Consider the following 17,446-nt stretch of genomic DNA (forward strand, 5'->3'; position numbering starts at 1 on the left):
TTTCAGTTAGCTGTGACTTCTGGCACATACGAAGCCTGCCATTGTCACTGAGAGATGCATGTGCTGACTGGTTCTCATACTTAAGAAGAATTCTTGCAAGTCACACTGTCTGTTTTGGCAGGAGATGAAGGGCCGGGAGAACAAGTGACAGTCATCTTTAAGCACTTTCTCCTTGGAGCTGCTGGCTGCCTGCTCGTGCTTGAAGAAAGAAGCCTTGTTCTTCTTGATTGGCTGATAGAATGTGCATTCTTCTTCGTTCTCCAAGGCCTCCATAAATGACTGGAGCTTCTACTTGCCTCTCTCGTGATGACTACCAACCAGTTCAGCTAGTGGTGGATCTGCAATGTCATTTTGTCCAGCACCAGCAAATCAGCAGACTCTTCTTGGAAAGGATTGCCCAGCTCTTGTATCATTCTGAACAGTGCCTCCACCCTCTCAAGGAAAGATGGCTGGGCACTTCAGGTCTGTTCATGGTGTTTGGTGCTGATGGTTGCGTCTTTCACACCAGAAATTGCCTCATATGCAGATACTAGATGGCTCACTTCAGTTCCATCTCCGAAGTGCCCCTGTGTCCTCTGTTAGTCCAATGGCTCCTCCATCACCCTTGATGGCTGCATTGTTCTGTTCATGAGCTTGGTCAATGGCCATGGCAGAGAAGTCTCTTCTGGACAACAAAGTTTGTGAAACTCTCTGGCTACGTCTTGATGCTGCTTCTCAAGAGGCATTATAACTCTGAAATGAACTGGAAGCCACTGAGCATAATTTACATTGTTATTCGCGAAGAAGTAACTATTTGACAGAGGCAACACCTGGTCCAGTTGGTCTGCCATGATGCAGTCTCACATTTGGTGTTTGAAGCCATTCTGATGACTAGGGCCGAGGGTTTATCCTTTTACCAACCTGTATCATGGGCACTTTCCTGTATAGGATATGTAGCCGGTGGGACCAATGGGCGTAGCGAACTTTTATTTTGATTCACCTCTGTCACCTTTCTCCTGTGTGTACGTCACTAGTAGGGGCTTGGGCTGGGTTCCAATTAGTTTAGTGCAAACAGGCATAGATATATACACCTTGGGTCCTTATGCCGGTAGCCATCCATTACTGATTGTGGAGTGAAGCCGCGTTTTGGAGCGTTGTCTTCAGCGACACGGTATGTTGGAAATGACTCTCTTTTCCCTTTCTTGGCGTCAGTGTTAAGTGGACTAAGCAACGTTTTGCCTTTGGTTAGGTAGCTTGTTATAGAGCGGATGCCAACAGGAACGAGTTGAGCGTCTTCCCTACCAACTGCAATCCATATCCCGTTTACATGCATCGCAACGTGTTAAGTAGCAGTCAGTGTATCAGGTATGTTGCCCAACCCGTCCGCTGTTGTACGTGGTTGTGTTTTACAGTTAACTGATGGTGACATTTCACGTGTGTGTGTGTGTGTGTGTGTGTGTGTGTGGGTCGTGCGTGTGTTTGTGTCCGACCGTAGTGCGGTGGTTATTGTGGTTGCTGGCCGCATATAGATACCAGGTGCATGACGTTCTCGGGTGCAGCTGTTTAGACAGCGAAGGTACGTTTTGTCTATGCCTACAGCACACTTGCTAACATACCACTGCTTTGTGTCCTTGCAGTAAATAGCCTCTAGTGGTTTCTGTTTAAGGTTACCTGCTCATCTGAATCCTGTTTGAATGAGTGTATGCTTCGAGTGTAAGCCAGCTGTGTTTGCAAACACTTAAACTTGTACTCTGTTTGTTCCTGTCTTATAGAAGCTATTGAAGCACACAGCTATACTGCATTGTTAGCTGCTGTTCTCTTCCAGTTAGTTATAGGTCCGGGTGCTGCTTTTAGAATATATGTATCTCTGTTTTCCCCTCTAGCCTGGGGGCCTAGGTGTGTATATGTGGCTAAGAGGATATTGTGAGCCACAGGTTAGAGGGTTTATTTTTGTTTGTTTGTTTCATTAATTTGTTATCTGTTTCCCCTGTGTCATCTCCCCTGCCGCAATAGCCTGGGTATCGTTTGGGGCCCTAGCCTAGATTACAGGTTGGCCAGGTTTTCCTCTAAGATAGTTTCTCACCTTTGATAAGATGTGCAGTGTAATGCAGTGAAGTGTGAACCCCTTTTTCTTAATGTGCCCAAGTGGTGCGCTTGCGGTGGTGTGGCCAATGAGCTAGTAGTGTGTGCTCTCCTTCACATGTGGTATTGGAGGCAGGCCCCTGTTAGTCTGTGTGGTCAGTGGCTCCGGATTCTTACCCAACGGCTGGGGCATTCCCCTGAAGTCCATTTAATGTATTTATGTATTTATTTATTGACAACCAAAGTGACACCTTGTTTTAACGAGAAACAAAATTAAACCTAATCTTTTATATCTTTCCAAAGAACCTGTGTCGGACCATTATTGGGACGGAGTTCCCCTTGCTCTCTATTATAGCTCAAGGGGTGGCGTAGTCTGGTGAGTGGCTGGCCAAGGCTACAGATACAACTAGGTTTATGCATGTCCGCTACAACTAGCCCGATCGTTCATCCAATGACATTTAAGTCCTGTGCGATCTGTACACCATCCAGATAACTTTGAAACCCCAATTTCCTTGGCTTGGCTCTCCCGCGCTGAAACCTCCTGTCAATTTAGGTGCGGTGGCTTAACAGGACCGTGGGGTAGGTTAAGCAACATTTGGGACACTAAGTATGAGATGCACTCCTCCTTAGCTGACATTGAACCCCATGCTGTTTCACAGCAGTAATTGTCACCAGTGTGCCATGGTAGTGCCGACAATCACTCCTTTAGAAAAATGGCTTCATGGATCAATCAGGTCTGGTTTGTTGACTTCATGCACTTTGCGTCTGGAGCATGGCATACTCCCTCACACACAGAGCCGTGCCGTGCCGTGCACTAGCAACTTCTTGGAGCCATAGATGAGTGTTAGGTAAGTAGTGAGGACCAGTGACAGGAGTCCATCCGGAGGATGTGGCTGACTGATGAAACAAAGGTACTACCTCTACTACTACACCCTACACCCTATGCACTAATTATGAATATTGTTCTATACATTTAGAAATTACCATCATGCACATAGTAAAAAATAGCAAAACGCTCTTCAGGCAAGCGAAAATGCAGAAAAAGACTGGTCTAAATAGCCAAAAAGTGTGAAGTTATTCAATTGTGCTTTTTGAAAGTAGAAAAATTAGATTCAGCATGCAAGAAAACATAGAAATCGACACCAAGATCATTCAAATCCATGAAGTACATGCATTTCTATGAGCAAAACCATTTTCGGCAGACGCGTTTGGCATCCATCTTGAAAAATGGCCGCCATCTTGGATTTTCGAATGGCACGTCAGGCAGATTTTCTAAGTAGACCCTTGGGAACCACCATGCCAAATTTGGTGCTTGTATCACATTTTGCACAATTTCAGTGAAAAATTGCTGTTATCTGCCCTACTATAATTGCTCCTGATGAGCAGTGTGCCATCAGTGTAAATGTAAAAATTAGGGCTGTCAGCGTTAACGTGTTAATCTATGCGATTAATGCGGCCGCGATTAACGCGATTAACGCGATACAATATTTTAACGCAATTAACGCAATTAAAAAAAAAAAAAAAAAAAAAAAAAAGATATATATTTTTTTTTTAATGCCTTTATTTGGATAGTTATGAAGTTATGACAGGAAGCGATGCGGAGAAGAGGTGGGGAGAGGACTGGGAAATTACATCAGGCCAGACTTGAACCTGTGTCCCCTCGGGCAAATTAAGTAGGGGGCTTGGCCTACCAAAAGCCCCCCTTGTTCAAAGTGGGGAATGACAGAAAAAGTTTGAGAACCACTGCGGTAGTTGAAGATGGAGAGAGCTGAGGGATTGTTGGGCGGAAAGTTTCTGTTTAAATGGCAAAATTACGGAACAATCGACAAAACTAAAGTTGTATGTAGCATTTGTCAAATTGAATTTAGCTATCACAGAAGCAGCTCGTCTTTAAGTTATCACCTTAATGCAAAGCACCCGACAGAAAGCAGTCCCAGGTTAGATGGTCGCCAACCCACACTCTACGACTTCTCTAGTAAAATAACTAGACCAGTCCATGAAAAGGTTACCAACGCTTTAGCAGTTTGGGTTGCCGGTGACTGTCGGACCATCAACATAGTTAAGGACGTTGGGCTGACTGAGGTGATTCGAATTGCTTCAGGAGACAACTCTTACGATTTACCGTCGAGGGGCACCATTGTGTCTCGCATACATTCCTTTTATGACGGCGAGAGAGCACGAAAAATTCAGCTCCTCGAGCAAGCTGCCACCGTCACCCTTACTGGTGACCACTGGACATCAGTCATCAATGACAATTACCTGGGTGTCACAGCTCATTTGATTGACAATGTATGGAAATTGAGATATTTTTTATATTGGAAGTAAAAAAAAAAAAACAGACAAACAAACTTTTAATCGCGATTAATCTAGATTAATGAATTTCAAAATGTGAGATTAATTAGTTAATTTTTTTTAATCTATTGACAGCCCTAGTAAAAATGTGTATACATCCTTGTAAGTCGTTTTGGATAAAAGCGTCTGCTAAATGTGATGTAAAATGTAACATTCTACCTGAGAGGCTAATATCAAAAAGGATCTCCACACAGTACCATACTATCAAACAAAAACCACTCTGTGCTGAGTCCTGAAACTCTCTCATGCAGACAGTGAAGCCAATTCTGCTGCTCAGCACACACTGCAGTGCTCTCTGCCAGGATATGATAGAGTATCTATTGTTTTGTACCCTTTGGTTTGGATTCAGAATGTGTATAATCACATTGTTTGCTACCAGTGAACAGCAAAACAAAATAATTGCAAATAAACAAAAATGTACTGTGCATATCAAACTTTGCTTGTCACAACTAAATCTGTTCCACATTTCAAATCTAGGTTGTGAATCCACTCAAGTTAGAGTTAAATAGAGTTAATCTAGAATCTAGTTATGGACAGTGGTAGTTTGTGGCAGGTTGTCCTCGCACCACTGAGGAGAAGTTGGTCTGTATTTTCTTGAGAATTTAGAGTAAATACATGGTGACATTTACAAGCAAAAATTCATGCAAGTTTCATGCAATCAAGCGCACAATAACAATTAACAATGATTCAAGTCATTCCATACAAATATGGAATTAGAACATCTGATGCATACTTTCCATGATCAAACGTTTTATAGCAGAAGATTATAGTTTTATCCTCCCTAGTAATACACTGAGCAGAGACCACACCTGTGTTGATCGTGAGCCAAACATGACCCTTATGGCTGACAATTGAACAGTAAGTCGGGAGGATATTTCTCTTACAGAGCAGAATCAGTTTGCAACTGTTATTTCAGGTATATGTGAGTCTTTTGAGGTCTTTTCTTAGATGGTTATAGGCAGTGGAAACCTATTTCCACTTTGCATGTGCACCCCATATCACGTATCTCATGTCTCACTATTTATTAACTCTAATGCAGGATAACAAAATATTTGTACGTTTTGTTCAGCATGTTGCTTTTTACCTCATATTTGTGTATGGTATCTGTGTATGTATCTGAAGGCGAAGCTCAAGTTAATAAAAAAAAGAGGACTTAAACTTTTGCAAATATGCAAAGAGTCCATATTTTAACCCTTAAAAAATGTTGACATTCACGCTGAGCACACTCTAATCTCCAAAAAATGTTGATGACCTTTGCAGGCAGATTAAGACCAAGCTTCATACTCTCTGGGAAAGGAAGTCAGGTGGCTAAGGGTGTTGAGTCTCAAAGTCATTTCAGCTCTGTGAGAAAGTGTCGTTAGGGGAAAGAGGCTCATGAGATGGGCAAAGTGGGATAAAAAGTGTTATAAGGTGTCAAATCTTTAGTGCACTTGTGCTTTTTAGAACACCGTCATGAACATACAACAACTGTCCATCTGTTGTGCTTTACCTATATAATTTTTTTTCAGGTGCTTTATCCTGGAGATGATGGTATCCTTCAACTAGTCTTGTCTAGATCACACTAGAGGCTTTAAGTATAAATACATGTAAACGTGATACTGTGTGTGCGTGTGTGTGTGTGTGTGTGTCAAGAAAGGATGTGTACCAGGTTTTGTGCTCTTTGCCCCTTTTTCAGAAATGTACTACAAGATGCCAAGATACAATAGTTTTCTCTACCCAATGTAAGGGAGTGATATCGGTGGCTTCATTATACAGCAACTTTCTTGAGAACCAAAACCACAGCTCAACATTCACTATCACTGATGTTCACTTATGACATATTAAAAAGCACTGCAAAGACAGAAAGTGAACTATCTTATCAGCCTTCTTCAAACAAGGGTGGATATTGTGCTGGATGTCATTATTTAAATCAATCCAAATTCAAAGGATGTTAATGTTGTATATTTTCTTTCCATATTAATTTATCAGGCTGGCTCACTGTCTGTTTTAATATTGCTGTAGTTCTTTGTTTTGAAGATAATGTGAATCTGAGTGTTGTTATGCATGTGCAGTTAACACAGTGCTAAGACAACAAAGCTAGTGTTTCTGAAAAATAATGTCCCAACAAAAATATCATCATTCATTTAACATACAAAATTCAATTCCTTTTTTGGATTTCAATGCTTTTGTTTTGTATTTTACTTTTGAATTCAGAATATTGTAAACCCAATAATAAATCATTTACAGCATTGTTTGTCTTAATTTACAACACAGTGCGATAGAAGTCAACATCTAGAGTCTATCTGTCACGTTCCTGCTGAGCTCCGCCCTGGCCACGCCCCTTCAGTACTCAGGTGCCATTCACACGTACGCGTTGGAATGCGTTGATCCATCAAGGTTGACAGAACCCCATTCAGTTTGAATGGGGTGACGTCATCCTTTGCCGAACTGAATTGTGGCTCCGTTGGGTTCCGTTGCGTCGCGTTTCATGCGTTGCTTGCGGCAGGAGTTGAAAAAAGTTTAACTTTTCGAGAGGCAACGCATGCGTCAGCCAATCAAATTGCCTTTCATGCATAACTGACAGCACAGGCGCTAGCCAATCAGATCGCGTTTATGCTCACGTCTAAAGAGCGGGAAGCTAAAAAAAAAAAAGATGGCGGACCCAACTCCGTAGATGGTCGTATTTGTACCTAAAAGTTGTTTGTTTGACTTTTTTTGCTTTGATTTTTTAAAAGTTAGAGAAATAGACACTGTACAATGTAAAAAAACCCATTATTGTAACTGAAAAATACGTCTGAGGGGATTTGCGAGGTGTCTGAGCCACCTATCTAATGTTAGCATGCTACTACCCACAAGGTAAACAGCTCGCTAGCGGCGTGATTGACAGGTCAACAAACCAATCTCACTATAAACGTCTCCGTTATCAACACAATTCCATGCGCTAGACTCCTCCTCCGTCATCCGTTGGATCAATGCATTCAACGCAAAGGTGTGAGCGCGCCATTAGTAATATGCTATGCAATGAAGTCACTAATGTAACACCAGGTTGTCGGATCAACCAGTGGTAAAGCACCAAAGAAGAGTCACAGTGTCAGTCAATAAGTTAACAAATTATTAAGATGACCATTGGGCACACAAAGGGGAGTTTGGGGGATAACTGCTCTACTTTCAGGGGCTAAGACACGCTAGGAGCTCACAGCAAAGTGAATACACTACAAATCAACAGTTGCAAAGTTTAAAGTGAGTTAGAATCTCAACCATGACACAAATCACACAGCAACCCGAAAAAGCCTAAAAGCAAGCAGCTAACCCCCCTAGCTACAGCCAGTGGCCCGTAGATGGTTATGGCAAGCTTTGTTCTTTATTAAGTTAATTCCCAAGACTTAGATTAAAAATAGGGCTATCAATGCTGATCTTAAAACACCAAGCTGACCGCTGGCTGAGCCACTTAAAAGTAGTAGATGGCGTAAACAAACTCAAAAGAAATAAACTCCAACAGTACAATCATGCCAAACAATTCCACTGCCACATGCAAACAACAATCACATAACAATCAAACTAAATAAACTGCACGCCATCTACCTTACCCCCGTGCACAAAGGAGACCAAGAAAACCAAGGGAGAGTGGATTGTTTGCAGACAGTTTATATAGGGCAGTCTTCTTCCACTCTCCTCATTACTTCCTGCACTTCCTGCTTAAGCGCGTTGGAACCCCCGCTGTATTGGTCCCGGCATTACACCCTCATCAGTCTATCCTCTTACACTAACATATGATTTGTTCACAGTTTGTGGAGTTCTGAAGATCGTGAAGTCATATGATACTTCAATTTTTGGATCTTACTGCAAAAAAAGAGGAATTTTGGGTGAGAACAATCCTTTTTTTTGTTGTTTGACCAGGGCTGGATATAAATGTAAAGGCCTACTTTTTATCTTTTAGGGCTCTCCTTTGTTCGTCTCTTTTTTACTGGATTAAAGAATGACCAAATGATGTACAAATCTTGCAGGGACTTGATATATGGCTTGATGTATACAATTTCTTTGTTAGTTAGATTCTTCAGATGCCTGCCATGTTTATTTCTTGATACTTGAATGTCCTTGAACTCAATTTGAGAGACGTAAGTGAAACTGTCTTGTTTTATTTATTGTTAAATTGCACTAATACAGTGTCTCGGACAGATTATTAACAGTTTTGAGTTTCTTTAAAGAAGCCAATTTGTTATAGTCTTTGTAAGATTTTATTGGGCTGTTTTGAGTCCCTGTGGAGGCCATGAATGGTGAAAATGAGGACACAGCATGACAAAACGGGTTGGGTGGTTGTTTCATACCCACTCACGCTCCGAATACACTGACTTACAAATAAGCCTCTAATAAAGTATGTTTTCTTGGAATATTACTTGTTTCAACTCATGTGGTGTGCAACTCAAAACAGACACAATGAGAAAGCATAGCTACACATGTTTGGCATCAAACACTTTATTTGCACTTCACATTTACATTTGGGTTTGGTTACTCTTTGGCATGTGATGGAGTCACCAGTCACATATGCAGTGTTGCAATTGTATTCATCTTGAGCAGCTCAGCAGTTTTAGCACATGTATTGCAATGCATGCCAGTTGGGTGGCGGTTTTATCCCACTCACTTTCTGAGTACACTGACTTGTTGTTTCACAGCTTTCAAACTTCCTGGAGTGGAATTGGGAAGAGCATAGGGGGTAACGGTTGGAGGGAAGAGAGGAGAGGTGTTGTTCCTCATTTAGAAGCGGCGGAAGCCACTGGACATCAAAGAGGAGCGAGACATTGAAAGGCTGCTGCTGCCACCGCCAATGCTGAGGCTGGAGCCGCCGCCAATGCCGATTCCGCCACCGAGTGACATGCTCATGCCAGCGCCGCCACCATAGCCGAATCCACCACCACCGCCACCGCCTCCGCCAAGGGCCAGGCCACCCGCCTCCGCCTCCTCCAAGGGCCAGGCCACCGCCTCCTGCAAAATAACATTTAATTTAGTTAAAGGGCAGATCAATAAAAACTGCCAATGATATATGCAGCATGGTTCATTTCCTGGATTTGTATCCAGTCTTGAAATGAATAAATATACCTACCAGCAGCACCTGAGGTTTCCTGCACGTGAACTGTTGCAGAGGCACCACCAATTCTGTGGAAGGGATGAAATATTAGGATTTTTTTATTTGTTGCCAAATAACAATAGTCAGATAATTCACTAGTAGGTATTATACTTAATGTAGTCCTTTGTAGATGTGCTGTGTTTCATATGCTTACCTGGACTCCTCTCCTTCCAGCAATGTCCTGTAGGTGGCGATCTCAATGTCGAGGGCCAGTTTTGACGCTCATCAGCTCCTGGTACTCGCGCACCTGGCGGGCCATGTCCTGCTTGGTAGTCTGGAGGGCCGCCTCAAGGTCCCTGATGCGCAGCTGGGCATCCTTCACTGCCAGCACTCCACGTTCCTCAGCCTCTGTAATCTGGGCATCAATGCTGGCGCGCTGAATCGCAATAAAAACAGTGCAAGTCAGCCATGTGGAGGTTGGTTAAACGTTGGCTAATGATAGCATTAGTTATACTCAGTGGCGTTGGCAAAGGGGAAGGTAACTGACCTGTACTTTGACTGACTCAATTTCCATCTGGAGGCGGCTGATCATGCGGGTGAGCTCAGAGATCTCGGACTTGGTTGTGCGCAGGTCATCACCGTATCTGACAGCAGAGGTCTGCATCTCCTCAAACTGAAGAAGACCAACAGATGTTAGCATGAAGTTCCTACTCTGTGCCCCTTTCAAGAATCAAGGCTCTGTCATGATAAGGCACTAAGTGCTGGTGCCAGTCTGATGCACTCACCTTGGCCTGGTACCATGTCTCTGTCTCGGCCCGGCTGCGGGTGGCGATGTCCTCGTACTGAGCACGCACTTCGGCCACAATGGAGTCCATGTCCAGAGAGCGGCTGTTGTCCATCTCCACAATAGCAGAGGTGTCCTTGATCTGCGCCTGCAGCTCGCGCAGCTCCTGTGTGAGGAAGAGAGTGACAAATGTGAATGTTTGATACGAGCTTGAGAACACTGCAAATCATTTTGGATGTGACCCTGTACATGAAGTATGACCATCTCTCACCTCTGCATAGACGACCCTGAGGAAGTTGATTTCATCCTGAGAGGCATCAACCTTGGCCTCCAGCTCCACCTTGATCATGTAGGCAGCATCAACATCCTAAAGAAGAATGAAAGAATGGGTAAGTATGTAGGTTCAGAGATTACCAATAAGAGATCATAGCAGAACACTGGGAGAGAGTGTAAACACATTTTTCTGTTTTTACCTTCTTGAGCAGAACAAACTCATTCTCCACTGTGGCACGCTTGTTGATTTCAACCTCATACCTGCTCAAATGGAGCACAGTGTGGTCAGTTTTATAGAAGTATGAACTGAAACCCCATACATTTCTTCTATAACAGGTGGTAAACAATGGCAAATGTCCATAAATAATTGAGGCACTCACTTCACTTTGAAGTCCTCAACCAGAACCTGCATGTTTTTCAGCTCTCCCTGCAGCTGGACTTGCCCACTGCCCATGCCGTCGAGCTGTCTGCGCAGGTTGCCAATGTAGGCCTCAAACATGGAGTTGATGTTGGAGCGCACGGTGGTCTGGTCCTGGAGGAGGCTCCACTTGGTCTCCAGCATCTTGTTCTGCTGTTCCAGGAAGCGCACCTGTGGGGACAAAATGAAACACCATTAGTCCACTTATACTAAACTAAGTTTTTCTCCAGAGGTTACACAGCACTCAATACAAGAAAATATTCTGTTATTTAAGCTATAGTAGGCATCCTGTTCTTTCTTTCATTCCATTTAATCAAAGACTCATTATGTGAACTTTGGCATCTGTGAACAAAAGATGGGGTATGTTTGTAAATTGGCTTAAGTTTTATTCTCTTGCAGGTTGTCTGGTTCACACCTAAGTTTGTTTGCCAAAGTGCCAAGTGCTGTCATCTGCTGTAGGGCATAGGCCCTCTCTGGGTTAGGGTTTCATAACATCTCTTTTTTCCCTGAGTGACTCAGTGAAGACTTTTACAGGCCACATCCTTTCAGATGATCGATTGAGTACACAATAAGCCTAGAAGAATGGTGCCATGCACTCTTGCCAGTGCATGCCTCCCACTGTCGGATTTTGCAATGAGAAAAGCACTGACCTTGTCGATGAAGGAGGCGAAGCGGTTGTTGAGGGTCATGATCTGGTTCTTCTCCTGAGTGCGGACGGTCTGGATGGTGGGGTCGATCGCCAGGTTCAGGGGGGCGAGCAGACTCTGGTTGACGGTGACAGCTGTGATGGCTGGTGCTATGAAAGCACCACCTCCACCACCCATGGCCAGTCCGTAGCCACCACCACCTCCGCCGAGAGCCAGGCCACCTCCTCCGAGCCCCAGGCTACCTACACCAGCACCGAAGCTGCTGCTGAGGCTAGCACCACCTCCGCCGATGCTGGCACCACCTCCGCCGATGCTGTAGCTGTAGCTGGAGCTGGAGCCACCGCCACCACCTCCCAAGGCCAAGCCACCACCGCCGACGGAGCGGCTGGAGAAGCTCCTCCTCATGCTGCCGCCGCTGCTGAAGCCGCCACTGCTACTGCCACCGCTGCTGAATCTGGATGAGGAGATTCTTATGCTCATGGTTGCTTTTGCTAATTATGGAGGGCTACAAGCCAACAGAGAGAGGAGAGATAGAGCAGGTGAGTCCACTAAGAGGAAGGATGTACCTCTGAGTGTCTTGCTGTTGGTGCGATGCCTCTTTATACTGCTTGGAGAGGGGGTAGCTCTCACCTGAGCCCTGCTCTCATCCCTCCTCCACTGCCTGAAGACACTCGCCCTGCAAGTTCACCTGCCTGCCGGGGTGCAGGCAGCCATCTGATTGGTGGGGAGACAGTCAGCTCTGTAAGATGAGAGGCCTCCAGCACATTCAGGTGCGCACACACTGCAGGTAAAGTCACCAAGGGCCTGAGGGGGATTGTAGGGTGATGGAATGGCAGTCATATTCTGTGCTTAATCCCTAATCCATTCACATGGATGCCTGATAGCACTTTTCTCAAATGGTTTTAGCTAGTTTAGTTTCAGGCATGCAAGTGCCTGGGGATGAAATAGCACTCTTCTGCAGTGTGTGCAATTCCAGTTAGATAAAAGGCACTTGCACAACTGTTGACTGTGCAATTCAATTAGGACTAAGTGTATTTGTTCATTGACAGCTTTATCTATATCCACAGCAACACATTTAGATAGAGTAGGCATTGGGTGAGTTTGCTTATGCTAACATGGCGACAGTGGTACAGGAGGTAGAGAAGTTGTTTAGTAATCAGAAGGTTGCTAGTTCGATTCTCTGTCGAAGTGTCCTTGAGCAAGACACTGAACCCCTAATAGTGGGGCAGATAATAGAAATTTTGTGCAAAATGTGATACAAGCACCAAATTTGGCATGGTAGTTCCCAAGGGTCTACTTAACAAATCTGCCTGACGTGCCATTAAAAAATCCAAGATGGCGGCCATTTTTCAAGATGGACAGCAAATGTGTCTGCCGAAAATGGTTTTGCTCAAAGATATGCATGTAGTTGATGGATATGAATGATCTTGGTGTCGATTTATATGTTTTCTTGCATGCTGAATCATTTTGTTTTACTTTCACTAGCATTATAATACTGTAAATGGTAGAAAATGAACACTTTATATAAAATAACAACATAACACATGAAATAATACTCCTAATACTTTATTTACACAATATAAACATTAATTATACACATTTTGCATTAAGGTACTTAGCATTTGGATCATGTTATTCCGGACGGAAACAAAATCGAAAATAATAATAAAAACCCTTAATACTGTAAAAATCGCCCCTCCAAAGCAAACTATTACAGTGGCCCACACACTGGCACCAACTTTCACTGCTGTATCACTACAGCTGACATACACAGCTGCAGAGTGCAGTGCAGGCGAGCCCTGAACGAAAGCATTTGTATCTCCGGTTGCAGCCTTTCTTGCAGGAACACTGGGTCAGTTCCTGACAGCTGGCTGCAATAGGTTGTCCAACAGATCTGCCATATTTCTCCCTTCCGATTCCATCCCCAGTCGGCAGGACTGACGACTTCTGGATTGATTACTGTTGCTTGACCCCATATGATACCAGCCTGGTAAGCAGCGCGTTTTGTGTGTTCCATGAGGGCTGCACTGGTTGGTGGGATCGCATCATAGGACCTCTGCTTACGGGCAAAGAGATTCAGCCTTGCCTCGTCAACACCGGTGGCTGCACTTGATCTGTCATACATGACGACAACAAAGTTCTCCAGCTTCTGCAGGTCATCTTCAGAAACCTCTGTAGGACAGTTGCTGAGTTTTGTTAAGGTTTCAGAAACCTCATCACAGACTTCCCAAGTCAGCCATGCAGATTTCTTTCCCTTCCCATGGAAAGACGAGACCGCGTCACAGCCCGTGAATGCATGGAAATACAGGATCCCGCTGGCTTTCTCAGATCCTATTGCAGAAACTACCTCATGGACTGGTATCCATTGAGCATTGGCTCCCTGCCCAAAGGCAATCCACATTTTTTGAAGACCAAGCCTCTGCAGGGATGACGCTGCTATGACGAGCACGTCATTATCATTGGCTTTGATGACAAGTGACTTGCTACCCTCTGCAGTTGCATCTCTTCCATGTACAAATATACGGGTATCAGCTTCTTCATGATAGCATGGGGCCACAGCATCGAGGGATTTGTTTTTGTTGCTGATGACATCTTCTCCTTTTGTCACGATGACCATACTTGTGGTTCCAGCCTGACATATTTTCTCTGCGAGAAAGCGGAAGAGCTTAGTTTCGTTGTTGTCATCCTGCAGAAAGCTTCTCCAGTTTGTTAAGGGTCCTGCTGGTTCCAGTCACTCTTCTTCTGATCCCCTGACCTCTTTTTGACCTGGTTTCAGATTTCAGACTAGACTTCTTGTACACATCAAAGATGACATCGCTTGAATTTGGTGCCAAAGGATTCCACTTTTGGAAGGATTTCTTCTTTTGCATAGTCATCGAAAGTCTTTGGGCTGCGTGGAGGCAGGAAATTGATGAGCGCTGATCCATCAATGATGATAGTGTCTCCCTCTGGTTCGCTGTCAGGCAATGTCACCAGTGCCTGAAGAATTTCAGTTAGCTGTGACTTCTGGCACATACGAAGCCTGCCATTGTCACTGAGAGATGCATGTGCTGACTGGTTCTCATACTTAAGAAGAATTCTTGCAAGTCACACTGTCTGTTTTGGCAGGAGATGAAGGGCCGGGAGAACTTTCTCCTTGGAGCTGCTGGCTGCCTGCTCGTGCTTGAAGAAAGAAGCCTTGTTCTTCTTGATTGGCTGATAGAATGTGCATTCTTCTTCGTTCTCCAAGGCCTCCATAAATGACTGGAGCTTCTACTTGCCTCTCTCGTGATGACTACCAACCAGTTCAGCTAGTGGTGGATCTGCAATGTCATTTTGTCCAGCACCAGCAAATCAGCAGACTCTTCTTGGAAAGGATTGCCCAGCTCTTGTATCATTCTGAACAGTGCCTCCACCCTCTCAAGGAAAGATGGCTGGGCACTTCAGGTCTGTTCATGGTGTTTGGTGCTGATGGTTGCGTCTTTCACACCAGAAATTGCCTCATATGCAGATACTAGATGGCTCACTTCAGTTCCATCTCCGAAGTGCCCCTGTGTCCTCTGTTAGTCCAATGGCTCCTCCATCACCCTTGATGGCTGCATTGTTCTGTTCATGAGCTTGGTCAATGGCCATGGCAGAGAAGTCTCTTCTGGACAACAAAGTTTGTGAAACTCTCTGGCTACGTCTTGATGCTGCTTCTCAAGAGGCATTATAACTCTGAAATGAACTGGAAGCCACTGAGCATAATTTACATTGTTATTCGCGAAGAAGTAACTATTTGACAGAGGCAACACCTGGTCCAGTTGGTCTGCCATGATGCAGTCTCACATTTGGTGTTTGAAGCCATTCTGATGACTAGGGCCGAGGGTTTATCCTTTTACCAACCTGTATCATGGGCACTTTCCTGTATAGGATATGTAGCCGGTGGGACCAATGGGCGTAGCGAACTTTTATTTTGATTCACCTCTGTCACCTTTCTCCTGTGTGTACGTCACTAGTAGGGGCTTGGGCTGGGTTCCAATTAGTTTAGTGCAAACAGGCATAGATATATACACCTTGGGTCCTTATGCCGGTAGCCATCCATTACTGATTGTGGAGTGAAGCCGCGTTTTGGAGCGTTGTCTTCAGCGACACGGTATGTTGGAAATGACTCTCTTTTCCCTTTCTTGGCGTCAGTGTTAAGTGGACTAAGCAACGTTTTGCCTTTGGTTAGGTAGCTTGTTATAGAGCGGATGCCAACAGGAACGAGTTGAGCGTCTTCCCTACCAACTGCAATCCATATCCCGTTTACATGCATCGCAACGTGTTAAGTAGCAGTCAGTGTATCAGGTATGTTGCCCAACCCGTCCGCTGTTGTACGTGGTTGTGTTTTACAGTTAACTGATGGTGACATTTCACGTGTGTGTGTGTGTGGTGTGTGTGTGTGTGGGTCGTGCGTGTGTTTGTGTCCGACCGTAGTGCGGTGGTTATTGTGGTTGCTGGCCGCATATAGATACCAGGTGCATGACGTTCTCGGGTGCAGCTGTTTAGACAGCGAAGGTACGTTTTGTCTATGCCTACAGCACACTTGCTAACATACCACTGCTTTGTGTCCTTGCAGTAAATAGCCTCTAGTGGTTTCTGTTTAAGGTTACCTGCTCATCTGAATCCTGTTTGAATGAGTGTATGCTTCGAGTGTAAGCCAGCTGTGTTTGCAAACACTTAAACTTGTACTCTGTTTGTTCCTGTCTTATAGAAGCTATTGAAGCACACAGCTATACTGCATTGTTAGCTGCTGTTCTCTTCCAGTTAGTTATAGGTCCGGGTGCTGCTTTTAGAATATATGTATCTCTGTTTTCCCCTCTAGCCTGGGGCCTAGGTGTGTATATGTGGCTAAGAGGATATTGTGAGCCACAGGTTAGAGGGTTTATTTTTGTTTGTTTGTTTCATTAATTTGTTATCTGTTTCCCCTGTGTCATCTCCCCTGCCGCAATAGCCTGGGTATCGTTTGGGGCCCTAGCCTAGATTACAGGTTGGCCAGGTTTTCCTCTAAGATAGTTTCTCACCTTTGATAAGATGTGCAGTGTAATGCAGTGAAGTGTGAACCCCTTTTTCTTAATGTGCCCAAGTGGTGCGCTTGCGGTGGTGTGGCCAATGAGCTAGTAGTGTGTGCTCTCCTTCACATGTGGTATTGGAGGCAGGCCCCTGTTAGTCTGTGTGGTCAGTGGCTCCGGATTCTTACCCAACGGCTGGGGCATTCCCCTGAAGTCCATTTAATGTATTTATGTATTTATTTATTGACAACCAAAGTGACACCTTGTTTTAACGAGAAACAAAATTAAACCTAATCTTTTATATCTTTCCAAAGAACCTGTGTCGGACCATTATTGGGACGGAGTTCCCCTTGCTCTCTATTATAGCTCAAGGGGTGGCGTAGTCTGGTGAGTGGCTGGCCAAGGCTACAGATACAACTAGGTTTATGCATGTCCGCTACAACTAGCCCGATCGTTCATCCAATGACATTTAAGTCCTGTGCGATCTGTACACCATCCAGATAACTTTGAAACCCCATTATCCTTGGCTTGGCTCTCCCGCGCTGAAACCTCCTGTCAATTTAGGTGCGGTGGCTTAACAGGACCGTGGGGTAGGTTAAGCAACATTTGGGACACTAAGTATGAGATGCACTCCTCCTTAGCTGACATTGAACCCCATGCTGTTTCACAGCAGTAATTGTCACCAGTGTGCCATGGTAGTGCCGACAATCACTCCTTTAGAAAAATGGCTTCATGGATCAATCAGGTCTGGTTTGTTGACTTCATGCACTTTGCGTCTGGAGCATGGCATACTCCCTCACACACAGAGCCGTGCCGTGCCGTGCACTAGCAACTTCTTGGAGCCATAGATGAGTGTTA

General features: G+C 44.5%; 1 long non-coding RNA gene and 1 pseudogene across 1 annotated transcript; one reads left to right on the top strand and one right to left on the bottom strand.

The window, feature by feature from the left end:
• The first annotated feature begins 430 nt into the window (after nt 1-430).
• On the top strand, nt 431-2,366 carry LOC116220191. Its single transcript, XR_004163479.2, has 2 exons — nt 431-1,344; nt 1,475-2,366. It is a non-coding gene; the product is annotated as an uncharacterized LOC116220191 (long non-coding RNA).
• A 6,778-nt stretch (nt 2,367-9,144) lies between these two features.
• Nucleotides 9,145-12,056, bottom strand: LOC116220173 (annotated as a pseudogene).
• Between the last annotated feature and the right edge of the window lie 5,390 nt (nt 12,057-17,446).

This window comes from Clupea harengus, chromosome 4, assembly GCF_900700415.2.
Source record: "Clupea harengus chromosome 4, Ch_v2.0.2, whole genome shotgun sequence".
In the NCBI taxonomy this organism is placed as follows: Eukaryota; Metazoa; Chordata; class Actinopteri; order Clupeiformes; family Clupeidae; genus Clupea; species Clupea harengus.